The sequence below is a fragment of the Tamandua tetradactyla genome, chromosome 17, assembly GCF_023851605.1.
Source record: "Tamandua tetradactyla isolate mTamTet1 chromosome 17, mTamTet1.pri, whole genome shotgun sequence".
Lineage (NCBI taxonomy): Eukaryota > Metazoa > Chordata > Mammalia > Pilosa > Myrmecophagidae > Tamandua > Tamandua tetradactyla.
In genome coordinates this window covers 81,844,700-81,870,683 of record NC_135343.1, presented here as the reverse complement: position 1 = coordinate 81,870,683, position 25,984 = coordinate 81,844,700, and the positions used below count along the sequence as shown (strand labels likewise).

At 41.3% G+C, this 25,984-nt stretch overlaps 1 long non-coding RNA gene and 1 other non-coding gene across 4 annotated transcripts in view; one reads left to right on the top strand and one right to left on the bottom strand.

The window, feature by feature from the left end:
• Positions 1–13,254: 13,254 nt before the first annotated feature.
• LOC143661440 (uncharacterized) overlaps positions 13,255–25,984 on the top strand; it is a 138,313-nt gene continuing 125,583 nt past the window's right edge. For all 3 annotated transcript variants that reach the window (XR_013164589.1, XR_013164590.1, XR_013164588.1), the window contains exon 1: positions 13,255–13,394. This is a non-coding gene — a long non-coding RNA (uncharacterized LOC143661440). The remainder of the gene's footprint in view (positions 13,395–25,984) is intronic.
• Positions 14,768–14,882, bottom strand: LOC143661839 (U5 spliceosomal RNA). Its single transcript, XR_013164877.1, has one exon. It is a non-coding gene; the product is annotated as a U5 spliceosomal RNA (small nuclear RNA).

Genomic DNA, 25,984 nt, shown 5'->3' with positions numbered 1-25,984 from the left:
AGTTCCTTCAAGTGAGCAGTTAAGTCCTCAGTTTTTGCTCTTTCTTCTTTTTCTAATATAGGCCTTTAGGGAAATAAATTTCCCTCTCAGCACAGCTTTTGCTGCATCCCATAAGTCTGATATGTTGTATTCTCATTTTCATTTGTCTCCAGATAGCTTCTGATTTCTCTAGCAATTTCTTCTTTGACCCACTCAATGTTTAAGAATATTTTATTTAATCTCCATGTATTTGTGAAAGTTCTTATTCTTTGGTGGTTATTGATTTCCAGCTTTACTCCATTGTGATCAGAGAAAGTGCTTTAATAATTTCAATGTTTTTAAATTCTTAAAAACCTGCTTTGTGCAAGTGATCTATTCTGGAGAATCTTCCATAAGCACTAGAGAAGAACATATATCCTGGTGTTTGGGGGTATAATGACCTATACATGTCTGTTAGGGTGTAATCATTTATTAAATTGTTTAAATTCTCTGTTTCCTTGTTGATCCTCTGTCTTGTTGTTCTGTCAATAGAGAAGAGTGATGTTTTGAAGTCTCCTGCTATTATTGTTGAAATGTCTATTGCTCCCTTCAGTTTTGCCAAAGTCTGTGTCGGGTACTTTGTCTCTCCTTGATTGGGAGCATAAACATTTATGATTGTTATTTCTTCTTGTTTAATTGTCCCTTTTACTAATATATATTGTCCTTCTTTGTCTCACATACTGTCTTTACACTTAAAGTCTATTTTGTCTGATATTGGTATGGTTACTCCTGCTTTCTATTGGTTACAGCTTGCATGGACCATCTTTTCCAACCCTTCACTTTCAATCTATTTGTATCCTTGTGTCTTAAATGAGTCTCTTGTAATCAGCATATAGCTGACTTTTTAACCCATTCTGCCAATATGTGTCTTTTAATTGGTATGTTTAGTCTGTTAAGCATTCATAGTTATTACTATAAAGGCATTTCTTGAATCTACCATCTTATCCTTTGGATTTTGTCAAATCTATATATTTTTCCTTCATTGTCTTTTTACCCTAGGTTACCCTTATTGGTACTCTTCACTCTGTGCCCTTCTCTAGATCTCCCTCGCCTGTCTTTTATTTTTTTTTTTTCAGCAGCAGAACTTCCTTTAGTATTTCTTGTTGACATATCCTCTCATCCTTTGTTTGTCTGTGAAAATTTTAGTCTCTCCCTCAGTTTTGAAGGACAATTTGGCTGGGTGCAGAATTACTGGCTGGAAGTCTTTCTCTTTCAGCATCTTAAATATATCATACCACTGCCTTCTCACCTCCATAGTGCCAGCTGAGTAGTCCGAACTCAGTCTTACGTGGTTTCCTTTGTTATGTAGTAGATAGTTTTTCTCTTGCAGTGTTCCAAATTTTCTGCTTCTTTTCAAGATTTGACAGACTGATTAGTATGCATTTTGGGTTAGGCTTATTTGGATTTATTCTATTTGGAGTTCATTGGGCTACTTTGATTTACCTATTTCTGTCTTTTATAAAGGTTGAGACGTTTCCCCCCACTATATCCTCTGGTAATCCTCCTAGCCCTTTACTCTTTTCTGCTCCTGCTGGGACACTGATGATTCTTATATTTGTGCTCTTTGTTTTGTCCATCATTTCCCTGAGATCCAATTCAAATTTTTTCCTCTTTTTTGTCATTTGCTCTGTTGTGTGTTCAATATCAGTTGCTAGATAGAAAGACTAGTTTGCTTAGTCTTTCTTCTGCCTCTTCAAATCCGCTGTTGTCTGTCTCTAGTATATTTTTTATTTGGCTTGCAGCCTCTTTAATCTCTATGATATCTGCTATTTTTACTAGTTATCTTTCAGATTCTTCTTTATGTTCTTCTAGTGTTTTCTTGATCTCTTTTATGTCATTAGCCAACTGTTCTAGTTTGCTAGCTGCTGGAATGCAATATACCAGAAATGGAATGGCTTTTTAAAAGGGGAATTTAATAAGTTGCTAGTTTACAGTTCTAAGGCAAAGAAAATGTCCCAATTTAAAAAGGTCTATAGAAATGTCCAATCTAAGGCATCCAGGGAAAGATACCTTGGTTCAAGAAAGCTGATGAAGTTCAGGGTTTCTCTCTCAGGTGAGAAGACACATGGCAAACATGGTCAGGCTTACTCTCTCATCTGGAAAGGCACATGGTGAATATGGTATCATCTGCTAGCTTTCTCTCCTGGCTTCCCGTTTCATGAAGCTCCCTGGGGGGGCATTTTCTTTCTTCATCTCCAAAGCTTGCTGGCTGGTGGACTCTGCTTCTTGTGGCTGTGTTGTTCTGCTCTGCTCTCTCAGAATCTCCTTCATTCTCCAAAATGTTTCCTCTTTTATAGGACTCCAGAAACTTATCAAGACCCACCCAAATGGGTGGAGACATGTCATCGCTTAATCCAGTTTAACAACCACTCTTGACTAAATCAAATCATCCAGGGAGATGATCTGATTATAGTTTCAAGCATACAGTATTGAGTAGGGATTATTCTACCTTTATGAAATGAGATTTTGATTAAAACATGCTTTTCTAGGGGGCATACTTCCTTTCAAACCAGCACACCAACCCACTGATTTTATTTAGTAAAGTTATATGAACATCTTTGATTAGTTATTCCAATGTCTTTGTCTCCTCTGGTGTTTTAAGTTGGTCATTAGACTGGGCTGTCTGCAGCTTCGTATGGGTAGTGACCTTCTGTTGTCTTCATGGCATGTAACTATCTTGATAGAATTACTGTGGATGTTGATTTCTTTAGTAGTCTAAAACTTTGTATTTGCCAGACAGGAGTGGAGCAGGATGCGGGGTGTGGGTGGGACACAACAGTGTGAGGACAGGCTGCGGTACAGGTATATGCACAGTCCTGGGACTCTACACTGGTGCCTGTTGAGCACGGGGTATGGTGTTGTGGTCATGTGGTGTTCACGGGCTGTGAGAGCGAAGTGCTGCTCAGGCAGGCCTTGGAGTTTAGGAGCAGGGTGCAGCATAGAGGACACAGAGTTAGGACGTGGCGGAAGGTGGATGGGGGTTTTGAGCAGATGCACAGGGGCTGATATGTGGGCAGAATGTGGGTGGATGCATGAAGCATATGGGTATGGTTGCCAGGCTGTGGGTACAGGGAACAGAAGTCAGGGCACAGGGAGGTTGGGGCACAGGTGTGTCCTTGTACAAGGGGATAGGTCCAGGGGGGCTGGGATGCAGATATATGGGTGTGGGGGGGCAGGGCACAGGTCACAGAGATTGCAGGACTTGTGTCGCGTAGGTGATGATGGGTGGGCTGAGCCATGGTACAGGTCTGTAGGTGCAGAGGTGGGTGGGGTAGAGGTGGCTGCTAGTGCAGGGCAGAGACTATGTAGCACAGATGTGCCTGAAAGTACCTGCCAGGTGTGGGAGAAGGGCACTAGTGCTGTGGGGTGGGGCAAGGTTGTGCATGTGTGAGTGGCAAGGGGAGTGGGGTGCAGGGATCAAGAGGTCCATGGGTAGAGCTCAAGGGCAGTGTGGTGGGATTGTGCCGGCATGGCCTGGGGCTGGTGTGGCCCAGATGTGCATGTTAGCACTTGCCCAGAGCCAAGGAGTGTGGCATGAGTGGACACATGTGTGTGCATGTATCTAGGGGGCTGGATGCTGATGTGTGCTGTATTAGGGTTCTCTAGAGAAACAGAATCAACAGGGAACACTCGCAAATATAAAATTTATAAAAATGTCTCACATGACCGTGGGAACACAGAGTCCAAAATAAGCAGGGCAGGCTGTGAAGCCGACGGTTCCAATGGAGGGTCTGGATGAACTCCACAGGAGAGGCTCGCCAGCTGAAGCGGGAGGAGCCTGTCTCTTCTGAATCCTCCTTAAAAGGCTTCCCGTGATTAGATTAAGCATCACTCATTGCAGAAGACACTCCCTTTGGCTGATTACAAATGGAATCAGCTGTGGATGCAGCTGATATGATCATGATCCAATTCTATGAAATGTCCTCATTGCAACAGACAGGCCAGCACTTGCCCAACCAGACAAACAGGTACCACCACTTGACCAAGTTGACACATGAACCTGACCATCACAGTTCATCCCTTGTCAACTTGGCAGCTGTATATATCACCTTAAACCATACCCAATTTCCAAATAAAAAAACAATAAAACACACATTTTTTCTTTTACCTAACAATACTCAACTGTCCTGCATATAACTGGAAACACATTAAATCTCTCCAGAATAGGGCACAAATTCTTGGGCAACATTCATTCTTAAACCTGATATCTTACAACTTAAATAGTATAACAGGAACAAAGCAGCATCACAGTCCTTGTTTCTGTAACTGATCACGTGTCATAGTTCATATTTATCACTACCTTCTTCCACTATCCATTCCATGTTCCCTTTACCCTCAGCAAGCACTTCAGCTGACCGTAGTTCTTTGCATGGTGGGGTGACCCAAACCTTCATTCCTGAAGTTTCAGAGCTACTGGTAGTCCTGCCTAGATTGGGTTGTTGCAGTTTTCCATTGATTTTAATCACAGGGCATGGTAGTACGAAAAGATGCCCTAGGGGATATCCTATAGTTCAAGAAAACTCGTCTTTATCCCCATTATGTAGTTTCAGTCCTACTTCCCCCTGATAGTCAGGGTCAATCACCCTAGACAATAATGTAATCCCCTTCTTGGCTTGTTGATCCAGTGGCATAAGTAGCCCAAAGTGACCAGGTGGGAGTCTTCCAGTTCAGTGGAATCATTGTTGTTTCTCCTGGTGGAAGCACTTCCCATTTTGGAACTAAAACCTGTAGACCAGCAGAGCTCAGGGTTGCAGGGACAGGAAGGAAAAATTTTCCTAGTGGATCACTAGAGGTAATAGTGAGTTGTACCACTCCCATTTCCACCCCTTGGTTCCTGGACCCATGGATCCTGGCTATGGAAGAAACAGTACAATACAGTGGGTGCTGATTCAGAGCATATACAACTTCCTGGAGAACATTACCTCAGCCTTTCAAGGTGTTGGCACCATAATTGAGTTTTCAAAAGGCCATTCCACTATTCTATCAATCTAGCTGCTTCTGGATGATGGGGAACATGGTAAGACCAGAGAATTCCATGAGCATGTGTCCATTCCCACACTTCATTTGCTGTGAAGTGTGTTCCTTGATCAGAAGCAATGCTGTGTGGAATACCATGACGATGGATAAGGCATTCTGTAAGCCCATGGATGGTAGTTTTGGCAGAAGCATTGTGTGCAGGGAAAGCAAACCCATATCCAGAGTATGAGTCTATTCCAGTAAGAACAAATTGCTGCCCCTTCGATGAAGGGAATGGTCCAATGTAATCAACCTGCCACCATGTAGCTGGCTGGTCACCTCGGGGAATGGTACCATATCAGGGGCTGAGTGTGGGTCTCTGCTGCTGCAGATTGGGCACTCAACAGTGGCTATAGCCAAGTCAGCCTTGGTGAGTGGAAGTCCCTATTGCTGAGCCCATGTATAACCTCCATCCCTACCACCATGACCACTTTGTTCATGAGCCCATTGGGTAATGACAGGACATGCTGGGAAAAGAGGCTGACTGGTATCCACAGAATGGGTCATCTTATCCACTTGATTCTTAAAACCTTCCTCTGCTGAAGTCACCCTCTGGTGTGCATTCACATGGGACACAAATATGTTCATGTTTTTAGCCCACTCAGAAAGATCTATCCACATACTTCTTCCCCAGACCTCTTTGTCACCAATTTTCCAATTATGGCCTTTCCAAGTCCCTGACCATCCAGCTAAACCATTAGCAACAGCCCATGAGTCAGTATACAAATGCACCTCTGGCCAGTTTTCCTTCCAAGCAAAATGAACAACCAGGTGCACTGCTTGAAGTTCTGCCCACTGGAAGGATTTCCCCTCATCACTGTCCTTCAAGGACACCCCAGAAAGGGGTTGTAGTACTGCAGCTGTCTACTTTTGGGTGGTACCTGCATATTGTGCTGAACCATCTGTAAATCAGGCCTGAGTTTTCTCTTCCTCAGTCAATTTACTGTAAGGAGCTCTGCAAGAAGCCATAGCTCTGGTCTAGGAAAGAGAAGGTAATGTGGCAGGAGTGGAAACCATGGGTATTTGGGCCACTTCCTCATGTAACTTACTTGTGCCTTCAGGACCTACTCTGGCCCTATCTCGTATATACCATTTCCATTTTACAATAGAGTGCTGCTGTGCACACCCAACTTTATGGCTTGGTGGGTCAGACAATACCCAGCTCATAATAGGCAACTCAGGTCTCATGGTAAATTGGTGGCCCATGGTTAAGCGTTCAGTCTCTACTAAGGCCCAGTAGCAGGTCAAAAGCTGTTTCTCAAAAGGAGAGTAGTTATCTGCAGCAGATGGTAAGGCTTTGCTCCAAAATCCTAAGGGTCTGCACTGTGATTCTCCTATAGGGGCCTGCCAAAGGCTCCAGACAGCATCTCTATTTGCCACTGATACTTCCAGCACCATTGGATGTACTGGATCATACAGCCCAAGTGGTAGAGCAGCTTGTACAGCACCCTGGACCTGTCACAGAGCCTCCTCTTGTTCAGGTCCCCCACTCAAAATTAGCGGCTTTTCTGGTCACTCAATAAATGGGCTGGAGTAGTACACCCAAATGAGGAATATGTTGTCGCCAAAATCCAAAAAGACCAACTAGGCATTGTGCCTCTTTGTTTTGGTTGTGGGAGGGGCCAGATGCAGCAACTTATCCTTCACCTCAGAAGGGATATCTTGCCATGCCCCATACCACTGGACACCTAGAAATTTCACTGAGATGGAAGGCCCCTTTATTTTTGTTGGATTTATCGCCCATCCTCTGACACACAAATGCCTTACCAGTAAGTCTAGAGTAGTTGCTAGTTCTTGCTCACTAGGTCCAATCAACATGATAGCATCAATATAATGGACCAGTGTGATGTCTTGTGGGAGGGAGAGGTAATCAAGGTCCCCGTGGACAAAATTGTGACATAGGGCTAGAGAGTTGATATGCCCCTGAGGAAGGACAGTGAAAGTATATTGCTGACCTTGCCAGCTGAAAGCAAACTGTTTCTGGTGGTCCTTACTAATAGCTATTGAGAAAAAAGCATTTGCCAGATCAATAGCTGCATACCAGATACCAAGTGATGCATTGATTTGCTCAACAATGATACTACATCTGGAACAGCAGCTGCAATTGTAATTACCACCTGGCTGAGCTTATGATGATCCACTGTCGTCCTCCAAGACCCATCTGTTTTCTGCACAAGCCAAATAGGAGAGTTGAATGGGGATGTGGTGAGAATCACCACCCCTGCATCCTTCAAGTCCTTAAGAGTGGCAGTAATCTCTGCAATCCCTTCAGGAATCTGGTATTGCTTCTGATTTACTATTTTTCTTGGTAGGGGCAGTTCTAGTGGCTTCCACTTGGCCTTTCCCACCATAATAACCTTACTACACGAGTTAGAGATCCATTGTGGGGATTCTGCCAGTTGCTCAGTATGTCTATTCCAATTATACATTCTGGAACTGGGGAAATAACTACAGAATGGATCTGGCAGCCCACTGGACCCACTGTGAGACAGACCTGAGCTAAAACTCCATTGATCACCTGGGCTTCATAAGCCCCCGCTCTCACTGGTGGACCAGAGTGATGTTTTGGGTCCCCTGGAATTAATGTCACTTCTGAACCAGTGTCTAACAATCCCCAAAATATCTGATCATTTCCTTTTCTCCAATGCACAGTTACCCTGGTAAAAAGCCATCAGTGTTCTTGGGGAAGGCTTGGAGGAAGATTAACAGTATAGCTTTGTGGCAGTGTAACAGGATTCTCCCCCAAAGGGACCTGGCCTCCCTGTCATTTCAAGGGGCTCTGAGTCTGTAAACTGTCTCAAGTCTGGAAATTGATTAAGGGGCCGTGACTCTGTGTTTTTATAATCAGGTTAGATTTCTGTTCACTTGACCTAGAACTCTTTTGTTTTACAGCTTGAACAAGACTTTAGTAGACTGCCCTTCTATTGTACTTCTAGGTACCCCATGGTTTACAAGCCAATGCCACAATTCTCTGTGAGTCATATAATTTTGACTCCTGCTTTGAGTTTGCTGTCTAATATAATAGCCACGTCTACCCTGTCTTTGGCAATTAAGTGCTGCCACCTGGCTTCTACCAACTTGGGATCCCATCCTCCCCATTGTGTTTAAGGATTCCAGCTCTGTGACAGCAGTTCCTACAGTAATATCTGACCTACAGAGAAGTGCAACCACAGAGCTCTTCAGGGATGATGGTGCTAGTCTCACAAATTTATTTCTACTGTTCTGGTAAAAGGTGCATGCTCTGGACATTCCTGGGGTGTAAGAGCAGGCTTTGCATGATAAATCCACTCTAACATTCCAATCTCTCTAAGCCTCTGGATTCCCTCATCTACATTATACCAGGGCAGTTCTGGCATTTCAACCTCAGATAATGTCAGCCAGCTTTTGATCCATGTTTCAACCAACCATCCAAACAAATTGTTAATACCCTTTCTAACCCCTTGAGCTATAACAGTGGATTCAGAATCTCTGCTTAGTGGGCCCATATCAATAAATTCAGCTTGATCCAGCCTTATATTCCTCCCACCATTATCCCACACCTTTAAAATCCATTGCCACACATATTCCCCTGATTTCTGTCTATATAAATTGGAAAACTCACACAGTTCTTCTGGAGTATAATGTACCTCCTCGTGTATGATATTTTCACCTCGCCTTTAGGGGCCTGTTGGGACTTTAGTCTAGTTATAGGTCTGGAAGAAATGAGGGATGAGGTGGTGGGTCATGAAAAGAATTAGAAATATCTTCCAAGCCATTTGCAGTTTCATCTGGTGAAACAGGATTAATCACTCTAGGGCTAATCCCTTCAGGAGAAAGTTGGGTGGCCAACTCCTCAAAGCAGGCTGAAGGTGGGGTGGCTATGTCCTCAGGGCAAACTATTACAGGGTTATCTAGAGAAAACTTAGCATGATCTAGGGTTTCAACCTCACTCCTGACATCATTATCAATCCATATGTCACCATCCCATTTTTCAGGGTCCCACTCCTTTCCAATCAATGCCCTCAATTTAATGGCAGACACCATACAACATTGAGATTTCAGTTTACGTTGTAAAGTTACTATTCTGACAATGAGATTCTGAGTCTGATTTTCAGAATTCTCAAGTCTATGGCTACAGGAAATAAGATTTTCCTTCAGGATACTCATAGAAACGTCTACGTCTGTCAGACAGTGCTTAAGCTTCTTGTTTGAGGCCTTAAGCCCATCCCTTTCACTCCTTAATGTAGCCAGTGTATCTAACAACAACCAACCAACATCTCTATACCTCTTATTTCCACAAAACTCTGTAAAGGTGCCAAAAACATCATCCCCCAGAGCCTGGCTTCGTACAAGTGAAGCATTAGGAGAAAAGAATGGTGGTATTTTGACTATCTCTTTTGCCAACTCAGTCCATGGATTGGAAGTGTCATTCTGATTATGGGAATCAGAGTCCTTAGTGCCTTTGAGTCCAGCCAGAGTAGAAAACCATTCATAAAAACCCATTTTTAAGATTCTGTTTCTTAAGAACCACTCCTGTCACCAAGATGTATTAGTTAGGGTTTTCTAGAGAAACAGAATTAACAGGGAACTTTCACAAATATAAAATTTATACAAGTGTCTTACGTGACCGTGGGAACACAGAGTCCAAAATCCGCAGGGCAGGCTGTGAAGCTGATGATTCTGATGGAGGGTCTGGATGAACTCCACAGGAGAGGCTCACCGGCCGAAGCAGGAAGAGAGCCTGTCTCTTCTGAATCCTCCTTAAAAGGCTTCCAGTGATTAGATTAAGCATCACTCATTGCAGAAGATACTCCTCTGGGCTGATTACAAATGGAATCAGCTGTGGATGTAGCTGACATAATCATGATTTAATTCTATGAAATATCCTCATCAAAACAGACAGATCAGCACTTGCCCAACCAGACAAACAGATACCACCACCTGACCAAGTTGACACATGAACCTGACCATGACATGTGCCTACACCAAGCTCAGGAGGCACCTGTGTGGAGTTGTGTGACTGTATGGACTGGGCACAGGTGTGGCCTGGATATGAAGGTGAGCACCTGCAGCCCAGATGCACAGGTGACTGCCTGCAGGATGAAGGAGAGGGAGGTGGGCGTCAAGACGCTGGCCTCAGGCATGTGGGTCTTGGGAGCGGTGGGGTGACACTGTGTGCTTGTGTAGGAGAGGTGGGTCAGGCTGGGACAGGCTTGTGCACATGCCTGGAGTGGGGTGTGGGGCAGGGATGCCTGGGGAGGGGGCTTGTCGTGAGGTGCTTGGAGCGTGATTGGGGGTGGGTGGGTGACTGGGTTCAGGTGGGTGGGGTCGGGGAGGAGTTGTGGGTCATGGGGGCGGGTACAGCGCCTGTGAGGGTAGCATGTTCAAGGAACACTGCTTGGCTTACTTCCTTGTCCCATCTCCCTGTCTGTGCACTCCTGAGAGCGCCGGGTCTCTGTCAGGAAGTGGCACTAGGCTGTTTGCACTAGCTGGCCGGTCTCCAGTTCTCCGTGTCTCAGTTCTTCAGCTTTTGCAACCAGGGCCTCCCTGTGTGGTGTTGAAGACCCTCCTAGGTCACTTACACCCTAGAATTGCCCTCCCGGCCTTTTTCCTGTCCCTTCTCCAGCTGTCCTTTGGAGCAGAGTTGAACTCAACTTATCCTATTCTGCCAACTTCCCGGGATCCTTCCACCATCACCTTTCATCTTTCTGTCACTCTGTAGGGGTATTTGGGCTATGCCTGTTCTAACTTTTTCCCATTGCCTGTTAATGTCAGGAATTTTCATAATCACTCTTCATCCCTGGCACATCATTTTGAAGGCAGAGTTTTGAAGTTCTTCTTTTTCTTAAAGTGTACTTTCTACATCTGTGATTTCCAGGCAAGGCAGAAGCACAGATAAGCCACTGGGAAACCAGTGAATGGAAATAGTGCCTTCTTCAAGGACGTGGTGTCTGTGGGTTGGCTGTGTCTGTGGCAGCAGCTCTGGCTTGTTGGGGCAAGAGAACAGCCTTGGAAGAGAGTGGGGTAAGCTGGGGGAGATGGCGTCAGTGTTGGTCTGGGTGGTTAGACTTCTCAAGCTGTGAAAACTAAGTGTTGGTGATTTCGTGGCTGCAGCAGTTTTCTTTGGTGTGGCTCCTCATCTCCATAACCAGAGGTCCACAAATAGGCAGACGGGGGTGTGGGGAAGAAGAGGGGTGAGCTGTGGGGACATGCAAAACACTGCGTCTTCTCTGTGCCCCGTTTGCTCTCTGGCTTTGCTCTGGGAACTTGGAGTTGGGGTGCAGGGAGCAGCTTTTCTGGATGGGTCTGATGTCATGATGGGAATGGTCTGTTCCAGTCTTCCTGACTGTGGTGGACGAAGGACCTTGAGTCGGTGCTTAGTGCTCTCGTGAGGGGCTGTGCGCAAGCTGTGAGCATTCCCAGAACCCTTGTCTAAAAAAGTAAAATACGCATTTGCTGGCCCAGTTATTCTGTGAATTGACTTGGTAAAATGGTTCCCATTTAATAAGTTAAATATTTTGCACAAGTCAGAAGAAGGGGTTTAAAAGCCTTTCATCACACCCAGCACGCAGGCCTGGGGTTTTCCTCACACCCACAAAGGCTCATGTTCATTGTGGCAGGTATTGACTCATCTTTTCCCCTTTTGCTCAGTTAATTTCTGATGCTGTCTCTTTTAGCTGTTCCTGAATGAGTGAAGAGGCTTCCTTGTTTACATTTGTGCATGCTGGCACGTCTGGAGTCATATTTGACGGGACCTCCATTCGTGAGCATTTACTATCTGTGCCCCATATGCTGACACCTGGCCTGGGTGTCCCGTTTGTTACTCATCTAAGTCTCGCCTCAGTGGTGCAAGATGGAGATTCATTCCATTTGCAGTCGGAAGTTCTGAAACTCAGCAAGTTTAAATAATGTGCTCAAGGTTGAACATTTAGTGAATGGTAGAACGCATATTCGAAACATTTCAGGTCAACTCCAAATCCATGCTCTTTTTAAGGATATGGGGTAAGGACTTTGCTATGTTAGTGTCATATTATTTCACATAGAATCTAAAACTGTTTTTTTTTTTTTTAATTATTTGACTCTTTTTCCAGACATTGTTATCCTTCTTGCACTCTCAGTCAATTTCAACATTGTTCCGCCTCTGCACAAATCAAGATTCTTTTCTTTCTATTTCAGATATATAGTATTAAAACACACTATTTCCAGCACAGTGCAAGACACTATTGAGTATACAAAAAATAAATGAGATATTGCTGATAACCTGAGGAGCTTCCAGTTTAATGGTAAAAGGGTGAGCTGATGAGATCTGTACTCAAATGTTTGTAATACAAGGCAGGCTAAATGTACCATTGTTGAGATACAACCCATGACAGGAATTTACAAAAAGGAGAAAGCAACCACAGAAGTCTGTTGTCTGTGGGTTTTGGTTGAGGTTTGGTGTTCTTTGCTGTGGTATTTTTGGGGAGTGGGAAGTAAAGAGAAATGCTGGCCTCATTTCAGTGGTTCAGAGTTACTAACTGCTTTTTTGCACAAAGAGCTTACTTTTGGTAAAATATAATAATCAGTGTAGAAGATGACCTGTGCAGGAAGGGAGGATGCAGACACTCTGATTTTACTGATGTTTCCTCCAGGCTGTGACAGCGATGATAACTTCTAACCAAGAGTTGTTTTTTCTTAAAAGCTCCATCCCTCTCACCACAGTTAGTTTCATTCTGATGATCAACAAGTGATTCATTCAATGTTATACTACATATGTGAAATTTATTGAGTTGGGATATGCAACGATGCACTGAAGCTTATTTTCTATATTAGAAAATAAGATGTCTCTAAATGGAAGGAGATGACAAAAATCGTTAGAGGAGTGCATCGTAGCTTTTGAGGGGAAGAAGAGGAATCCACATAGAGGGATCAGGCAAGACTACATAAAGGAAGTTGTAGTTGACATTAAAAGCTGACCTCTATTAATTGCTAAGCAGGTAGCTAGTTACTACTATCTTAACCATAAGTTAACTTAATTATCACAAAAGCCCTATGAGCTTCATTTCCTGGTGCCTACCCATGCAAACAAAACAAAACAAAACAAAACAAAGCAAAACCCTATGAGCTAGACACTGTTTCTCCCATTTTTCTGGATAGGGCAACTAAAGCCCAGAGAAGGCAAATAACTTGCTAGTAAGTGGATTACAGTTTGGCTGCAGACAATGGCCATTTAACCTCCCAGCTCTACTTCACCAGGCGGCACCTAAAAGGATGGGTGGAAGTTAGCTTTCCCACACAGAGCTAACAGGACAAGGAGAGACAGCAGTGGGAAAGGGCTAGCGAGAGCCTGGAGAGTGAGAGCACTGTAATTCAGAAAGGCTGGAGGATGAAGAAAAGTAACTGTAAGTAATGAAAAGGGGAGGTTGGAATGGTAGCTGAGAGTCTGGCCAAGGAGGCCAATAAAAGTTGTCTAAAGACAACAGTGCTTTGCTGTTTTAAATTTTTAACTTTTTATTGTAGTAGCATATATACAACTCAAAATTTTCCATTCAGACTACTTTCAAGTACACAATTCAGTCGTGTTAATTACACTCACAATATTGTGCTGCTATCACCAATATCCATTAGCCCAACTTTGTCACCACCAAAAGCAGAGACTCTGTACCCATTAAGTAATAACCCCCTCTACCCTTCCTGCCCCTGTCCACCCCCTAGTAACTTAAAATCTACTATTGGCCTCTATGAAATTTGCTTCCTCTAGGTTTTTCAAGTGGGATCATACAATATTTGTCTTTTTATGTGTGTGGTTTATTTCAGTCAATGTGCTGTCTCCACATTTCATCCATGTTGTAGCATGTCTCAGAACTTCATTCCTTTTTAAGGCTGAATAATATGCCATCGTATGTATACACCACATTTTTGTTTTTCCATTCATCCGTTAATGGACACTTGGGTTGCTTCCATCTTTTGCTATAGTGAATAATGCTGCTGCAGACATTGGCATACAAATAGTTGTTTGAGCCCCTGCCTTCAATTATTTCTTTCTTTGCTTTTTATCACTGACAGTTTTTGGAAAAAAAAAATTAAGACATGAGTATGTCTTTTGAAGGGGACCTGATCTAATCCCCACTGCTGTAGAAAACCTTAAGACTTACAGTATTGACAGTAATCTGTGCATATTTGCAAGCAGTCTTCACCAGTTTGATCAGCCAGGTGATTAGAGGAGACTACTAAATTGTGAAAGGTACTACTCAGAGTAAAAGTTTGCCTACTGAACAATGAAACAGTTAAACCACAGAGGGTTAAAGAGGTTTCCAGTGTACCTAGCTAACATTTATTCATGATAATAATGAATTTATGTTTTTAAAGCTTGACAGCTTTAAAATAAACCACGCACATCTCTGTCTCAGCGCTTTTTTGCCCTTGGTGGGCCAGGCCTGGGAACAGAAATCTGTATGCATTTGATGGAAGGAATAATTTTATGATGCATTGCTTCACTTGTGTGGTATCTTATGCTCACTTGTCATTTGTCTTCCTGTATGCTGTGTGGGGAAATATACCACAGAGGTTTGGATTAAAGACATCAAGTATATAATACTTTATGGAGTTACATTTGTGGTGTGTGGTGAATATTAGTCTGGATCCAATCCATATAAAAGCTCAACAAAAATAGCAAAATAAAAGCAATAACAAAATGCAACAAAAATCCATGTAACATATTTTATTTATTTATTATTTATTTATTTCTTAATTTTCTTTTTAAACAATTTTATTAGTCCTGCAAAAGCAAGCCCTCAAAAACTTGGCTAAAAATGCATGCTTGTTTCTCTCTGTGGAAATTTTTAGTAAAAGACGAAAGATTTAGATGCTCTGAGGAGAAACCAGAGTATCATCCAACACATTTTTAATTGAAAAAGAATTTTGGCAATAAGTTAAAGAATGAAACGATATCACATGGTTTGTTAGCTCTTCACCACCAACAGCTTCATTTTCTTTGAAATCTATGAAATTGGCTAATTGATATTAAAGAAAGCTCATTACACCAAGCAAATAAAAAGAAGCTATTCACCTTTGAAAGATAGCTTTTTCATTACAGAAACAACAGAAAAGGACTTAGGAAACTAATGAAAGAACATAAAAATGCAAATTACTGCAGCTAATTGGTTGTGTCTTCAAACACATTCTGAATTATTAATTCATAAAAGGATAAATCTTTCCCTTTAAACATAAGATAAAGAAAATTTTAAGATAAGGAAAATGGTATCCCCCCTCACCTTCAGAGAAATGTAGCGGAGAAGGAATTAAGAGAATTTGAAGCATAAGGATTCAAACAGACCATTGCTGGTTTTGAAGACGGAGGGACCCCTGAGCCAAGGATTGCAGGTTGCCCCTAGAAGCTGAGAACAACTGCTTCCCAGCAGCCCACAAGGACCAATGACCCCAAATGAGTGTACATCTGATACAGTGGTTTCAAAATATATGAAGTAAAAAATGACAGAACTAAAAGGAGAACTAGTTGGAGATTTTAATAGTCTTTTTTCTCAGCAAATACGGAAAAATCAGTGAGGGTATAGAATACTTCAGCAACACTGTGAACCAACTTGCCCTGTTTGACATTTATGGAACTCTCCATTCCCAGACAAATAATGCACATTCTTTTCAGGTGTGCAGGGATTATTCCCCAACATAAATCATATTCTGAGCTATAAAAACATACCTCAATACATTTAAAAGGTTTGAAATTATACAAAGAATTTTCTCTGACTATAGTGGAGTTGGACTAGAAATTAATGGCAGGAAAATGTCTGGAAGGTTTGGAAAAGAAATTTCCAAAAAAATGAATATTTTACAATGAAACAAAACATTTCTAAATAACACAAATATCAAAGAAGAAATCACAAATGAAAATAAAAAATACTTTGAACTGGGTGAAAATAAAAATACAACTTATCAAAACTTGTGTGGTGCATATAAAGCTGTGTTTTTGTAATTTATATTTTCAGTTTTTAATTGCAATAACATAGATTCAATACAAATTTCCCATTCAACGGCTCACATGAGTACAAATCAGTTGTATTAATTACATTCATAATGTTTTGTTGTCATCACCACCATCCATTGCCAAATTTTTTCTGTTACCCTAAACAGAATTCAGCAATAATTCCTCATCATCCTCCCTCCCCAGCTCTGATAGCCTCTCATCTACTTCCTATTTATGAATATGTTTATTCTTAAGAGTGAGATTATGCAATATATGTCCTTTTGTGTCTGACTTATTTTACCTAGCACATGTCTTCAAGGTTCATACGTTTTGCCTTTTTCAGAACTTCATTTCTTTTAATGGCTGAATAATATATGTATGCACCACATTTTGTTTACCCATCCATCTGTGGTATCCACTTGGGTTGCTTCCATCTTTGGCTGTTGTTTCCCCTTTTGGATTTTTTTTTTAAAGCAGTGTTTTGAGAGAAATTTATAGGACTGAAGGTTTATGTTATACAAGAAGAAAACTAGAGAAACAACTCTCTAAGTTCCCAGCATAAGGAACTAGAAAAGGAAGAGAAAATTAAATTTTAAGCAAGCAAATGGAGGGAAATAATAAAAAGTAGAAATCAAGAAAATAGAAACAGAAAAATTTTAATAGAATTGATAAAATTCTAGCCAGACTGATCAAGAAAAAAAATTGAGGAGACACAAATGACTGATATGAAGAATGAAGGGAGAATCACTATATATTCCAGATATATATATATATGAAGGATATCAAGGACGTGTTATGAATAACTTCTTGCCAATAAATTTAACAGACACATTCCTCAAAAGGCACAAACTAACAAAGTTCATTCAAGAAGAAACACATGACTTTTGAAGAACCTTCTAACTATAAAATAAATTGCATTCCTAATTAAAAACTGTCCCCTAAGAAGACTCTAGGCCCACATGGCTTCCCTGGTACTTTCTGGAAGCTTCGGTTAAGGTTTGGCCCAATTGAATTGCAATGGGCCTTAATCCTGTACTGGAGTCTTATAGAGAGACCTCAGAGGAGAAAGACAGAGGTGCAGCCAGAAGCTGAAGTCAGCACGATCTGGAAGAGAAAGGAGAAGCCAGGAGAGGTCACCACACACACTGCCGTGTGACAGGAATGCCAGGACCTAGGGTCACCAGCAGTCAGCCCCGAATGCCACCATCTTGTGGGAGAGAGTGCTATCTTGATGATGCCTTGATTTGGACTTCTCCTAACCCCAGGACTGTGAGCCAATGACTGCTCATTGTGTAAGCCAATGCATTGATGATACTCATTTTAGCAGCCAGGAAGCAAAAACATAATTTACATTAACAGACAATGAATCATGAATCATATGATCATTGCAAATAAGTTATTGAGAAAATTTAACATTCTTCACGTTTAAAAAACTCTGAGAACATATTGGATATAAGAGCGTTTCTTCAACCTGATGAAGGGCGTCAACAAAAATTCTACTGGTAATATTCTTTTTTTATTAAAAAATTTATTTTCAGTTGGAAATTATTACTGCTTTAAAAAATATTTTTATTTATGAAACAACATACAATCATATACATATTCTTGTGGTAATGTCATTCTTTTTTTTTTTTGCTGTATGGCAGGGTCACCTTTCATTATTTTTCCATGTGAGTGTCCCGTGATTACAGTGCCGTTTGTTGAATTCTTGTTTGTTTGGTTTTTGCTTGCTTGTTTGTTTTTTGGGGAAATGGATGGATCAGAAATAGGAACTGGGTCTCCGGCATGGCAGGTGAGAATTCTACCACTGAACTACCCTTGTACCCCCAGGTAATATCATTCTTAATGGTGAAAAATTTAATTATAAATTTGAGTATAAGGCAGAGATGGCCACTCTTATGAATTTTATCCATGCCCAGTGCCATGAGAAAAGAAAAAAAAAGGATCTAAAGGCTTTAAGTTTGGAAAGGAAGAAATAAAACTGTTTATTCTTAGATGACATGATCATCTATTTAAGGAAATTTAAGGTCTCTATCAAATGCTATAAGAACCAATAAGTGAGTTTAGCAAGATCACAGAATACAAGGCCAATATTTGATTATTTAAATTTTATATATGATAGCAAAGAGTAAACAGAAATTGAAATCTAAAAAAACAATCCCATTTAAAATAGCATCCCAAAGCATGAAATCCTTAGGGATATATTTAACAAAATATGTGCTACAACTGTAGACCTTAAAACATCAGTGAGGAAATTAAAACTTACCTAAAGAAATGAAGAAATATAACCTACTAATGAATCAGAAGTCCAATATTGTTAAAGTGTCAGTTATCTCCAAACTGATCTATGGATTTAATGTAATCCTAATAAAAATCCAACAGGACTTTTTTTTGCAGGGGGGTGTTTGGGAGAGATTAGAAATTGACAAGCTGATTCTAAAATTTTAGAATCATAAATTCATGGAAAAGTAAGGGGACTAGAATGGCCGAATAAATTTTGGAAAACAAGAACAAAGTTGGAGGACTCATACTACCTGGTTTCACGACATAACATAAAAATACAGTTACCTAGAGAGTATGTATTGGCGAAAGGATAGAAACAGATTATTGGAACAGAACAGAAAGCTGAAAAACAGACCCATATGGATATAGTTAATTGATTTCTGATAAAGATGTCAAAGTAATTCAATGGAGCAAAAGATAGCCTCCAACAAATTGTGCTGGAAAAATTGGATGTTTATGTGGGGAAAAATGAACTTCAACCCTCAACTCACACTGTGTACAAAAAAATTCAAAATGTAACACAAGAGCTGAAAGTATACAAATGCTAGAAGAAAGCATAGCTGAAAATCTTTTTGACCTTAAGTTAGAAAACATTTTCTTAGGTAATTCACAAAAAACAGGAGCCATAAAGAAAAAAATAGGTAAAATTTAGACTTGATCTTGAACTGACAACTAAGAAAGTGAAATTACAAATCACAAACAGAAGAAAATATTTATAAATGCATATGCAAAAAAGGACTTCTATTCAGAACATATAGAATTTGTATAACTCCATAATAAGAAAAGTCAATAAAGAAGAGGAAAATGCCTTAGCAGAAAGATTTTGCTGAAAAAGATCAATGAATAAATAACCAATAAGTCCATGAAAGTATGCTTAACATCTTTAATCATAAGGGGAATAAAAATGAAAACTATGATATATGTGGTAGCTTGAAGCTATAATGTTTCCCAGAAAATGTCATATTCTTTTTTTTCTGTCTTTTTAATATGTTTTTCATTATGGAATGTAGCATATGTACAAAGAAAAGAAGAAGAAGCAATGGTTTTCAAAGAACACTTCAACAAGTAGCTACAGAACAGATTTCAGAGTTTGTTATGGGTTTTTTTTGCTGCTAGCTACTCCGAAACACTGGAGGCTGGGAGGAATGTTAATATAGCGATTCAGCAGTCATACTTGTTTGTTAAATCCTATTTTCTCTGTTATTCCGCCTCCTTTTCTTTAGTTCCTTCTAATCTACAGGGATCTTTAGGCAATGCCCAGTCTGAGTTTTTCATGTTGAGAAGGAGTGTCAGCACTAAAGCATAGGGGGCAATTGTTTATAATCTAGGAAAGGCTGGTCCTTCTGAGTTTCAGGATTTATCTGGCCTAGGAACCCTCTGGAAATGATAGGGTCCAGGAAAGCAAACTTAGTGCATGAAACTTTTATACAGTCTCAGTTAGAGCCTTAGAGGTTCTTAAGAGTTAACAGGTGTGATGTTGAATACAGTTTAGCAAACCATGTCACGCTTTTTTAATCCATTCCTGTGGTTGGGACCTCTTGATTAGGTTATTTCAGTGGAGGAGTGCTCTGAGGCGGGTCTAATCCTCTTCCTGGAGTCCTTTATGAGAGGATAAAGGACACACAGAAAAGAAGAGATGAAAATCAGAGAAGCTCATGGAAAAGGCCACAGAGAAGCCGAGAACCAAGACCACACCCAGGGAAGCTAGGAGAGACAGAAACTGAAGAGAGACAGGAAGCCAGAAGCTGGAAGCAACAAAATCCAGGTTGAAGAGTCCACAGATCCTGGCCATATGCCTTCCCATGTGACAGAAGAGCTCCAGTTGCTGGCAGCCTGTCTTCAGAGTCCAGGTATCATCCTGTGGATGCCTTGAGTTTGGACATTTTCATGGCCTAAGAACTGTAATTGTACACTAATAAGTCCCCACTGTAAAAGCCAACCCATTTCTGGTGACAGCTTTGCCAAACCCAAACTATACACCCACTAGAATGGCTAAAATTTAAGAGACTGACCATGTCAGCTATTGGTGAGAGTATGGAGAAACTGGAACTCTGAAACATGAGAATACAAAGTGGGAAACAGTTTGGCAGTTTCTTTTAAACATACACTTAGCAGTAGACACAGCACTGCCACTCCTACATATTTACCTGAGAGAAATGAATACATTCATCCCTACAAAGCTCTATATGTGACTGTTGATGGCAATTAATTTCCCTGATAGCCCCAAGCTAGAAACAACCCATATGTCTATCAACTGGTAAATGGATAAGTATATGGTGTTATAGCTATACAGTTACAAAAGCAAATACTCAGCGGCACAGATGAATCTCAAAAGCATTGTGCAAAGTCAAAGAAGCCTTGAAACAAAAGACTGCATGTTATATGATTCTATTTATATGACGAAACTGTAGTGATTCCCAGCCACTTATGGTGGGGAGGTGGGGATTGATTGCGAATGGGCCTGAGGTGACTTTTGGGGTAACGGAAATATTCTGTATTTTGATTGTGTTGGTAGTTATTAGACTATACACATTTGAACTGAATATTTTAAATGGGTGAATATTTTTGAGTACAAATTATTCTTCAATAGAACTGACTTAAAAATCTGCTTAAATGTGCCTGTTTGAAAGTATTAGATACCCTAGTAAAGCTATGTTTTGATCCTGATTCAATCTTGTGGAGATAGCCACTTCTTTTAATCCTAATTTAATATTGTATTATAGAGCAGAAATTTTTATTAGAGTATATTCACAGAGATGTGACACACTCAGTTGTGGGTGTGACCTTTTGATTAGATGGAGATGTGGCTCCACCCATTCCAGGTGGGTCTTGATTATTTTACTGGAGCCCCTTAAATGAGAAAACATTTCAGAGAGGACAGAGCTGAAAGAGAGAGCAGATGTAGATGCCTGGAGAACAGTTGCTTCAGAGAACAGAGACACAAATGTTTGGAAAATCTTGGGGCCCAGCACATGTTGCCCTGTGCCTCCCCATGAGATGTTGAGCAAGCCAGAAGCTGGAGAGAACCAAGGGAAGGAAAGAGATGGAAGCCAGCTCCAGAGAAACAAAGTGAAGAACCCTACAGGAACAGAGGTTGAAAGCAACAGAGCTGGGACCAGCAGGTGCCAGCCATGTGTCTTCTCAGCTGACAGAGGAGTTTCAGACCCACTGGCCTTTCTTGAATTATGGCGTGCTTCCCTGGATGCCTTAGTTTGGATATTTTCATAGACTTAGAACTGTAAACTTGTACCTTATTAAATTCCCCTTTTAAAAGCCATTCTAATTCTGGTGTTTTGCATTCTGGCAGTTTAACAGATTAATACAGATGTCCTCTAATTTTAAGATAAAATCAAAATATTTGTTCTCTTTCAACGATTTTGGCCTTTTGTTCCTCAAAGCAGCTAAGCTCATTCTACCTTTGTGCCTTTAACCTGGCTCTTTTGTCTTCCTGGAAATTTCTTCCTCTAGATAATTGAATCACTAACTATTTCAGAAGTCAGCATCTCGGAGTGACGTTTCCTATTTTTGGTGCCTCTGGTTGACTTCCCTTCTCCCTCAAATTAAACTCTATCTCATTACCCTGTTCTTTTTTCTTCAGAGCACTTAGCACTACTAGGATGGTTTTATTCATATATTTATTTGCTTCTTTGTTTAATTTCGCTTTCTTCTTACTAGTCTTGAAGTTTCTGAAGGAGGGAATGGAGACTGTCAATTGGATTCACTGCTGAGTACCCCAAGCCAGGGCCTGTGGCTGGCTTGTTAGAGTTATTCAATAAATATTTGTTGAATGAATGAATAAATAAATGAATAGCAAGAACTTAATAAATGTTTGTTGACTGGGTGCTGACTGAACACTACCCCATAATTGTAAAACATCAGCTTTATGTCTAATGGAATCATTAAGGTGCTGACAAAGTGGATCAATGACCCTAACGGAATATATCCTTAAAATGTACAATCCATCACCAGGCATTTATTAAAGTCTTTCCATGTGACTGGCACTGAGCTATATGTGGCAGTCGTTTATTTTGATGGAGACGTTCTGTCAATCATTTTCACCCATTGTTAAAACTTTCTCAAATGAATAATTTTCAGGGAAAAGTCTTCATAGTTCTCACCTCTGCAAGAAACCTATAGGATGTTTAGAAACAAGTTATTTTAGTTTAAAGAATTGATTTTTTTCTTTCTTGTGTATGAATTTTGTTCAACAAGTTGCTAGGAGTGTTTTAAGGATATCTTTGCTAGATTTGAGAAATTCTGAATGCAAACATTCCTTTTCTCCTGGTACAGTAAAAACATACTTCCTTTTTGTACATAGATACATTTTAAAAACTGATAATGTAGCATGCTCTGTTTCTAGGAACAGTGAGTGTGGCCCTGCCTCAGGTCTCTAAAAGCCAGCTGGACGATAAACCATCACTCTGCTGGCACTGGTTATCATTTGACAGTGCTTATTATGAATTAATATTAATATTATGAATTAATCTGTACACATTCTTTTTTTACATTTTCATGTTTTTTTTAAAACTTTTTTTTTTATTGTGAAATATAACATATATACAGAAAAGCAATAAATTCCAAAGTACATTGCAACAAGTGGTTAGAGAACAGATTTCAGAGTTTGGTATGGGTTACTGTTCTACAACTTTAGGCTTTTCCTTGTAACTGCTCTAAGACACTGGAGGCAAAAAAAAATCAATATAATGATTCAGCAGTCATCTCATTTGTTAAATCCTATCTTCTCTGTTTTACTCCTCCTCCTCCTTGATCCTGTCCCAATCTTCAGGGGTATTTGGGTTCTGCCCATTCTAACTTTTTCATGTTAGAAAGGGGTGTCGATAATATGGGATGGGGGATGGAACTAGTTGATGTTCTTAGAGAGGCTGAATTTATCTGGCCTAGGAACCATCTGCAGTTTGTCGTTTTCTGGAAGGTATTCTTGGTGTGTGAAGCTTTTGTTGAATCTCAGATAGAGCCTTAGGTGTTCTTTAGGTTAACAGGAATGGTTTTGGTTGGGGTTGGCCAAAGCGTGATAATTAGCAATATCTAGCTGAAGCTTGCATGAGAATAGCCTCTTGACTCTATTTGTACTCTCGTAGCCACTGATCCCTTATTTTGTTACATTTCTTTTCCCCTTTTTAGTCAGGAAGTTGTTGTTGATCCCACAGTGTCAGGGTCATCCCTGGGATTCACGTCCCATGTTGCCAGGGAGACTTTCACCCTTGGATGTCGGGTCCTATGTTGGAGGTGGGGGGAGAGGAAAATGATTTTACTTGCAAAGTTGGGCTTATAGAGAGGGAGAGGCACATCTGAGTAACAAAAAAGGTTTTCTGGAAACTAAGAGTCACAGCTATAGGTGGGCTTAGCTTCTCCACTACGTAAATAAGCTTCACAAGAGCAAGCCTCAAGGTCAAGGGCTTGGTCTATTGACTTGGGGGTCTCTGATGTTTGAGACAGTATCAGGGGGCACAGGTGGGCAGGGTGCAGGGTGGGTGGGCTGTGGAGGTGTATAGGGACAAGGTGTGGGGGCATGGGGCGGTGTGCAAGAGGCGCGGTGTGGGGTGTGGGGTGCAGCATGAGGCATGGCTAGCTTCCTCACTCCCACCTCCCTGTCTGAGCACTCCTGAGGGCTCCAGGCCTCCATATGAAAAGGGGAGTGGTAGGCCCTGTGCATTAGCTGGAGGGTCTCCTGAGCAGGGAAAGCACGTTTACTGGCTTCCTGGGTCCCCAAGGGAGCTCCAGGCTGTGTTGCTGAATGGAGCTGATAGCCCAAGTTAGCTGCGGGGGCAGGCACTTTCCTGGGTGAAGCCCCTTGACCTGATGGAGTCCCGACGGAGCCCACTTACTCTGTTCTCTGCAACCCAATTCCCGCCTTTTTCACCCAGGACACCGTATAATGTAGGAGACCCTCCCCGGTCACTCGCACCCTGGGACATCTGGCCTGTCATTTTTCTTTCACTTCTCCAGTCGTTCCCTGGAGCATGGGTGAACTCACCGTATCCTGGTCCCTGTCTTCCTGGACCCCTTCTACACATAGGTTTTTCTTTGTGAAACGGTTTGAACCCAGATTATAAAATCCTGTAGGGACCTAATCGAATAAACTTCAAGAAAGTACTTAAGGTTAGAGGAGTGACAGTACCGATAGGAAACTCCGACATACATATGTGGGGGAAAACAACTCTTTTTTATGATGGCTGTGGTTTGGTATCGATTGTAGGAACCTATATTGTTTATTATCATTTTAAAAAATTTTGCTTTTGATGGGCATTTTAGGTCAACCAGATCAAAATGGGGGAAGCCTCTTCACTGCAGCGACATCTCTCCTTTCTGGAAGGCGAGGGTGAGGTGGAGGTAAGCCATGTTGGAGGCAGAGTGTTGGCAGAGAGGGTTCGGCTACGCTCTCCACTCCAGGTCCCGCCTCTCCTCTTCTCCCTGAAAGGGAGTACATGCTCGGTGATGGCGGCAGTCACCCTAGGACTGACATCTTGTAAAGTAGCACCAGGTCAGGGGAAGTGACAGTAATTCAGCAACTTCGCACTTGGTCTTAAATGTTTTGCCATAATTCATGTTACTCTGGTTTGCTGCAGCATCTGGAGTTTAGCTTCATTTAGTGTCTGTTGAAGAGAAGCAGATGCATGCTTTCATTTAATAATTAGCATGTGGTTAGTTTGAAATGGAATAATCTCTGTCATTTTCTTTTCTTTCTTTTTAAATTATAAAATAGCATGTTTTGGTTATGTTTTTTATGTTGAGCCCTCTATAGTGTGCATTTTTAACATTTTGATTCCCAGTGTTCTTGGTTCTAAAATTTGTAGGAAAATTAATCCTCCTGTTACCCTTTCAAGCAATCTTCTCCCGTCTCCTGAACTCGTGTAATGACCAAGACCCAAGGTGAAGGAAATGATAGTGAAAGTCCCTGCCATTATTTTATATAGCACCCCAAACCAAACACTGGCTTATCAGGGCACCCCTCTGGAGTAGCACTGCTAACGCATTTTGCTTTGTGACCTTGCCTGGAGGAGTTTCTTTAACTTTGAATTTATGAAGAAACCAGAAACATGATTCAAAAGTAACTGAATTCACACTTCGAATGAGGACCATGGACAGAGTCCTATTCATTTGGTCCTAAGTGAACAACCAAGATTAGTGTAACAAGAAAAAGAACAACCATAGTAATAGGTTCTATTACCAGATGCCTGTGACCTGTCAGGGACCAAAATAGGGGCTTTCAAACTGCTGTCTGCAGTTTTTACCACGTGCAAAGAAAGTGCTACTGAAGCTCAGAATGGTTAGTTTCATGTTTCCTGGATCACAAAGAAAGCTGCCAGACCAGGGTCTGAGCCAAGCTTGTCTGCTCTGTCTCCGGTACTATACCATACCGCAACTTCAGGGTCGATATATATGGCATACAATTGTATTTCTGTCCCTCATCTCTTTTGTGGTCTGGCTCAGATTTGTGGTTGTGTTTTACTGACTGTGGGCTTACGACATCTTCAATGTGTTTTACTCTTTTGGTCTCTCCTGTTGTCTTGGTTTGCTGGAGATTTTACCACACACGCCGCAGGTTGGTTTTGGCCTAAAGAACAGGAATTCATTGGCTCACGGTTTGAGGCTAGAAGCCCCTATTCAAGACATTGCTAAGTCTTGCTTTCTCCAGGAAGCCTCTAGCGCCTGGTGTTGGCTGCTGACAACCCTTGGTGTCCTTGGTTTTCATCTCTGCCTCCTTCA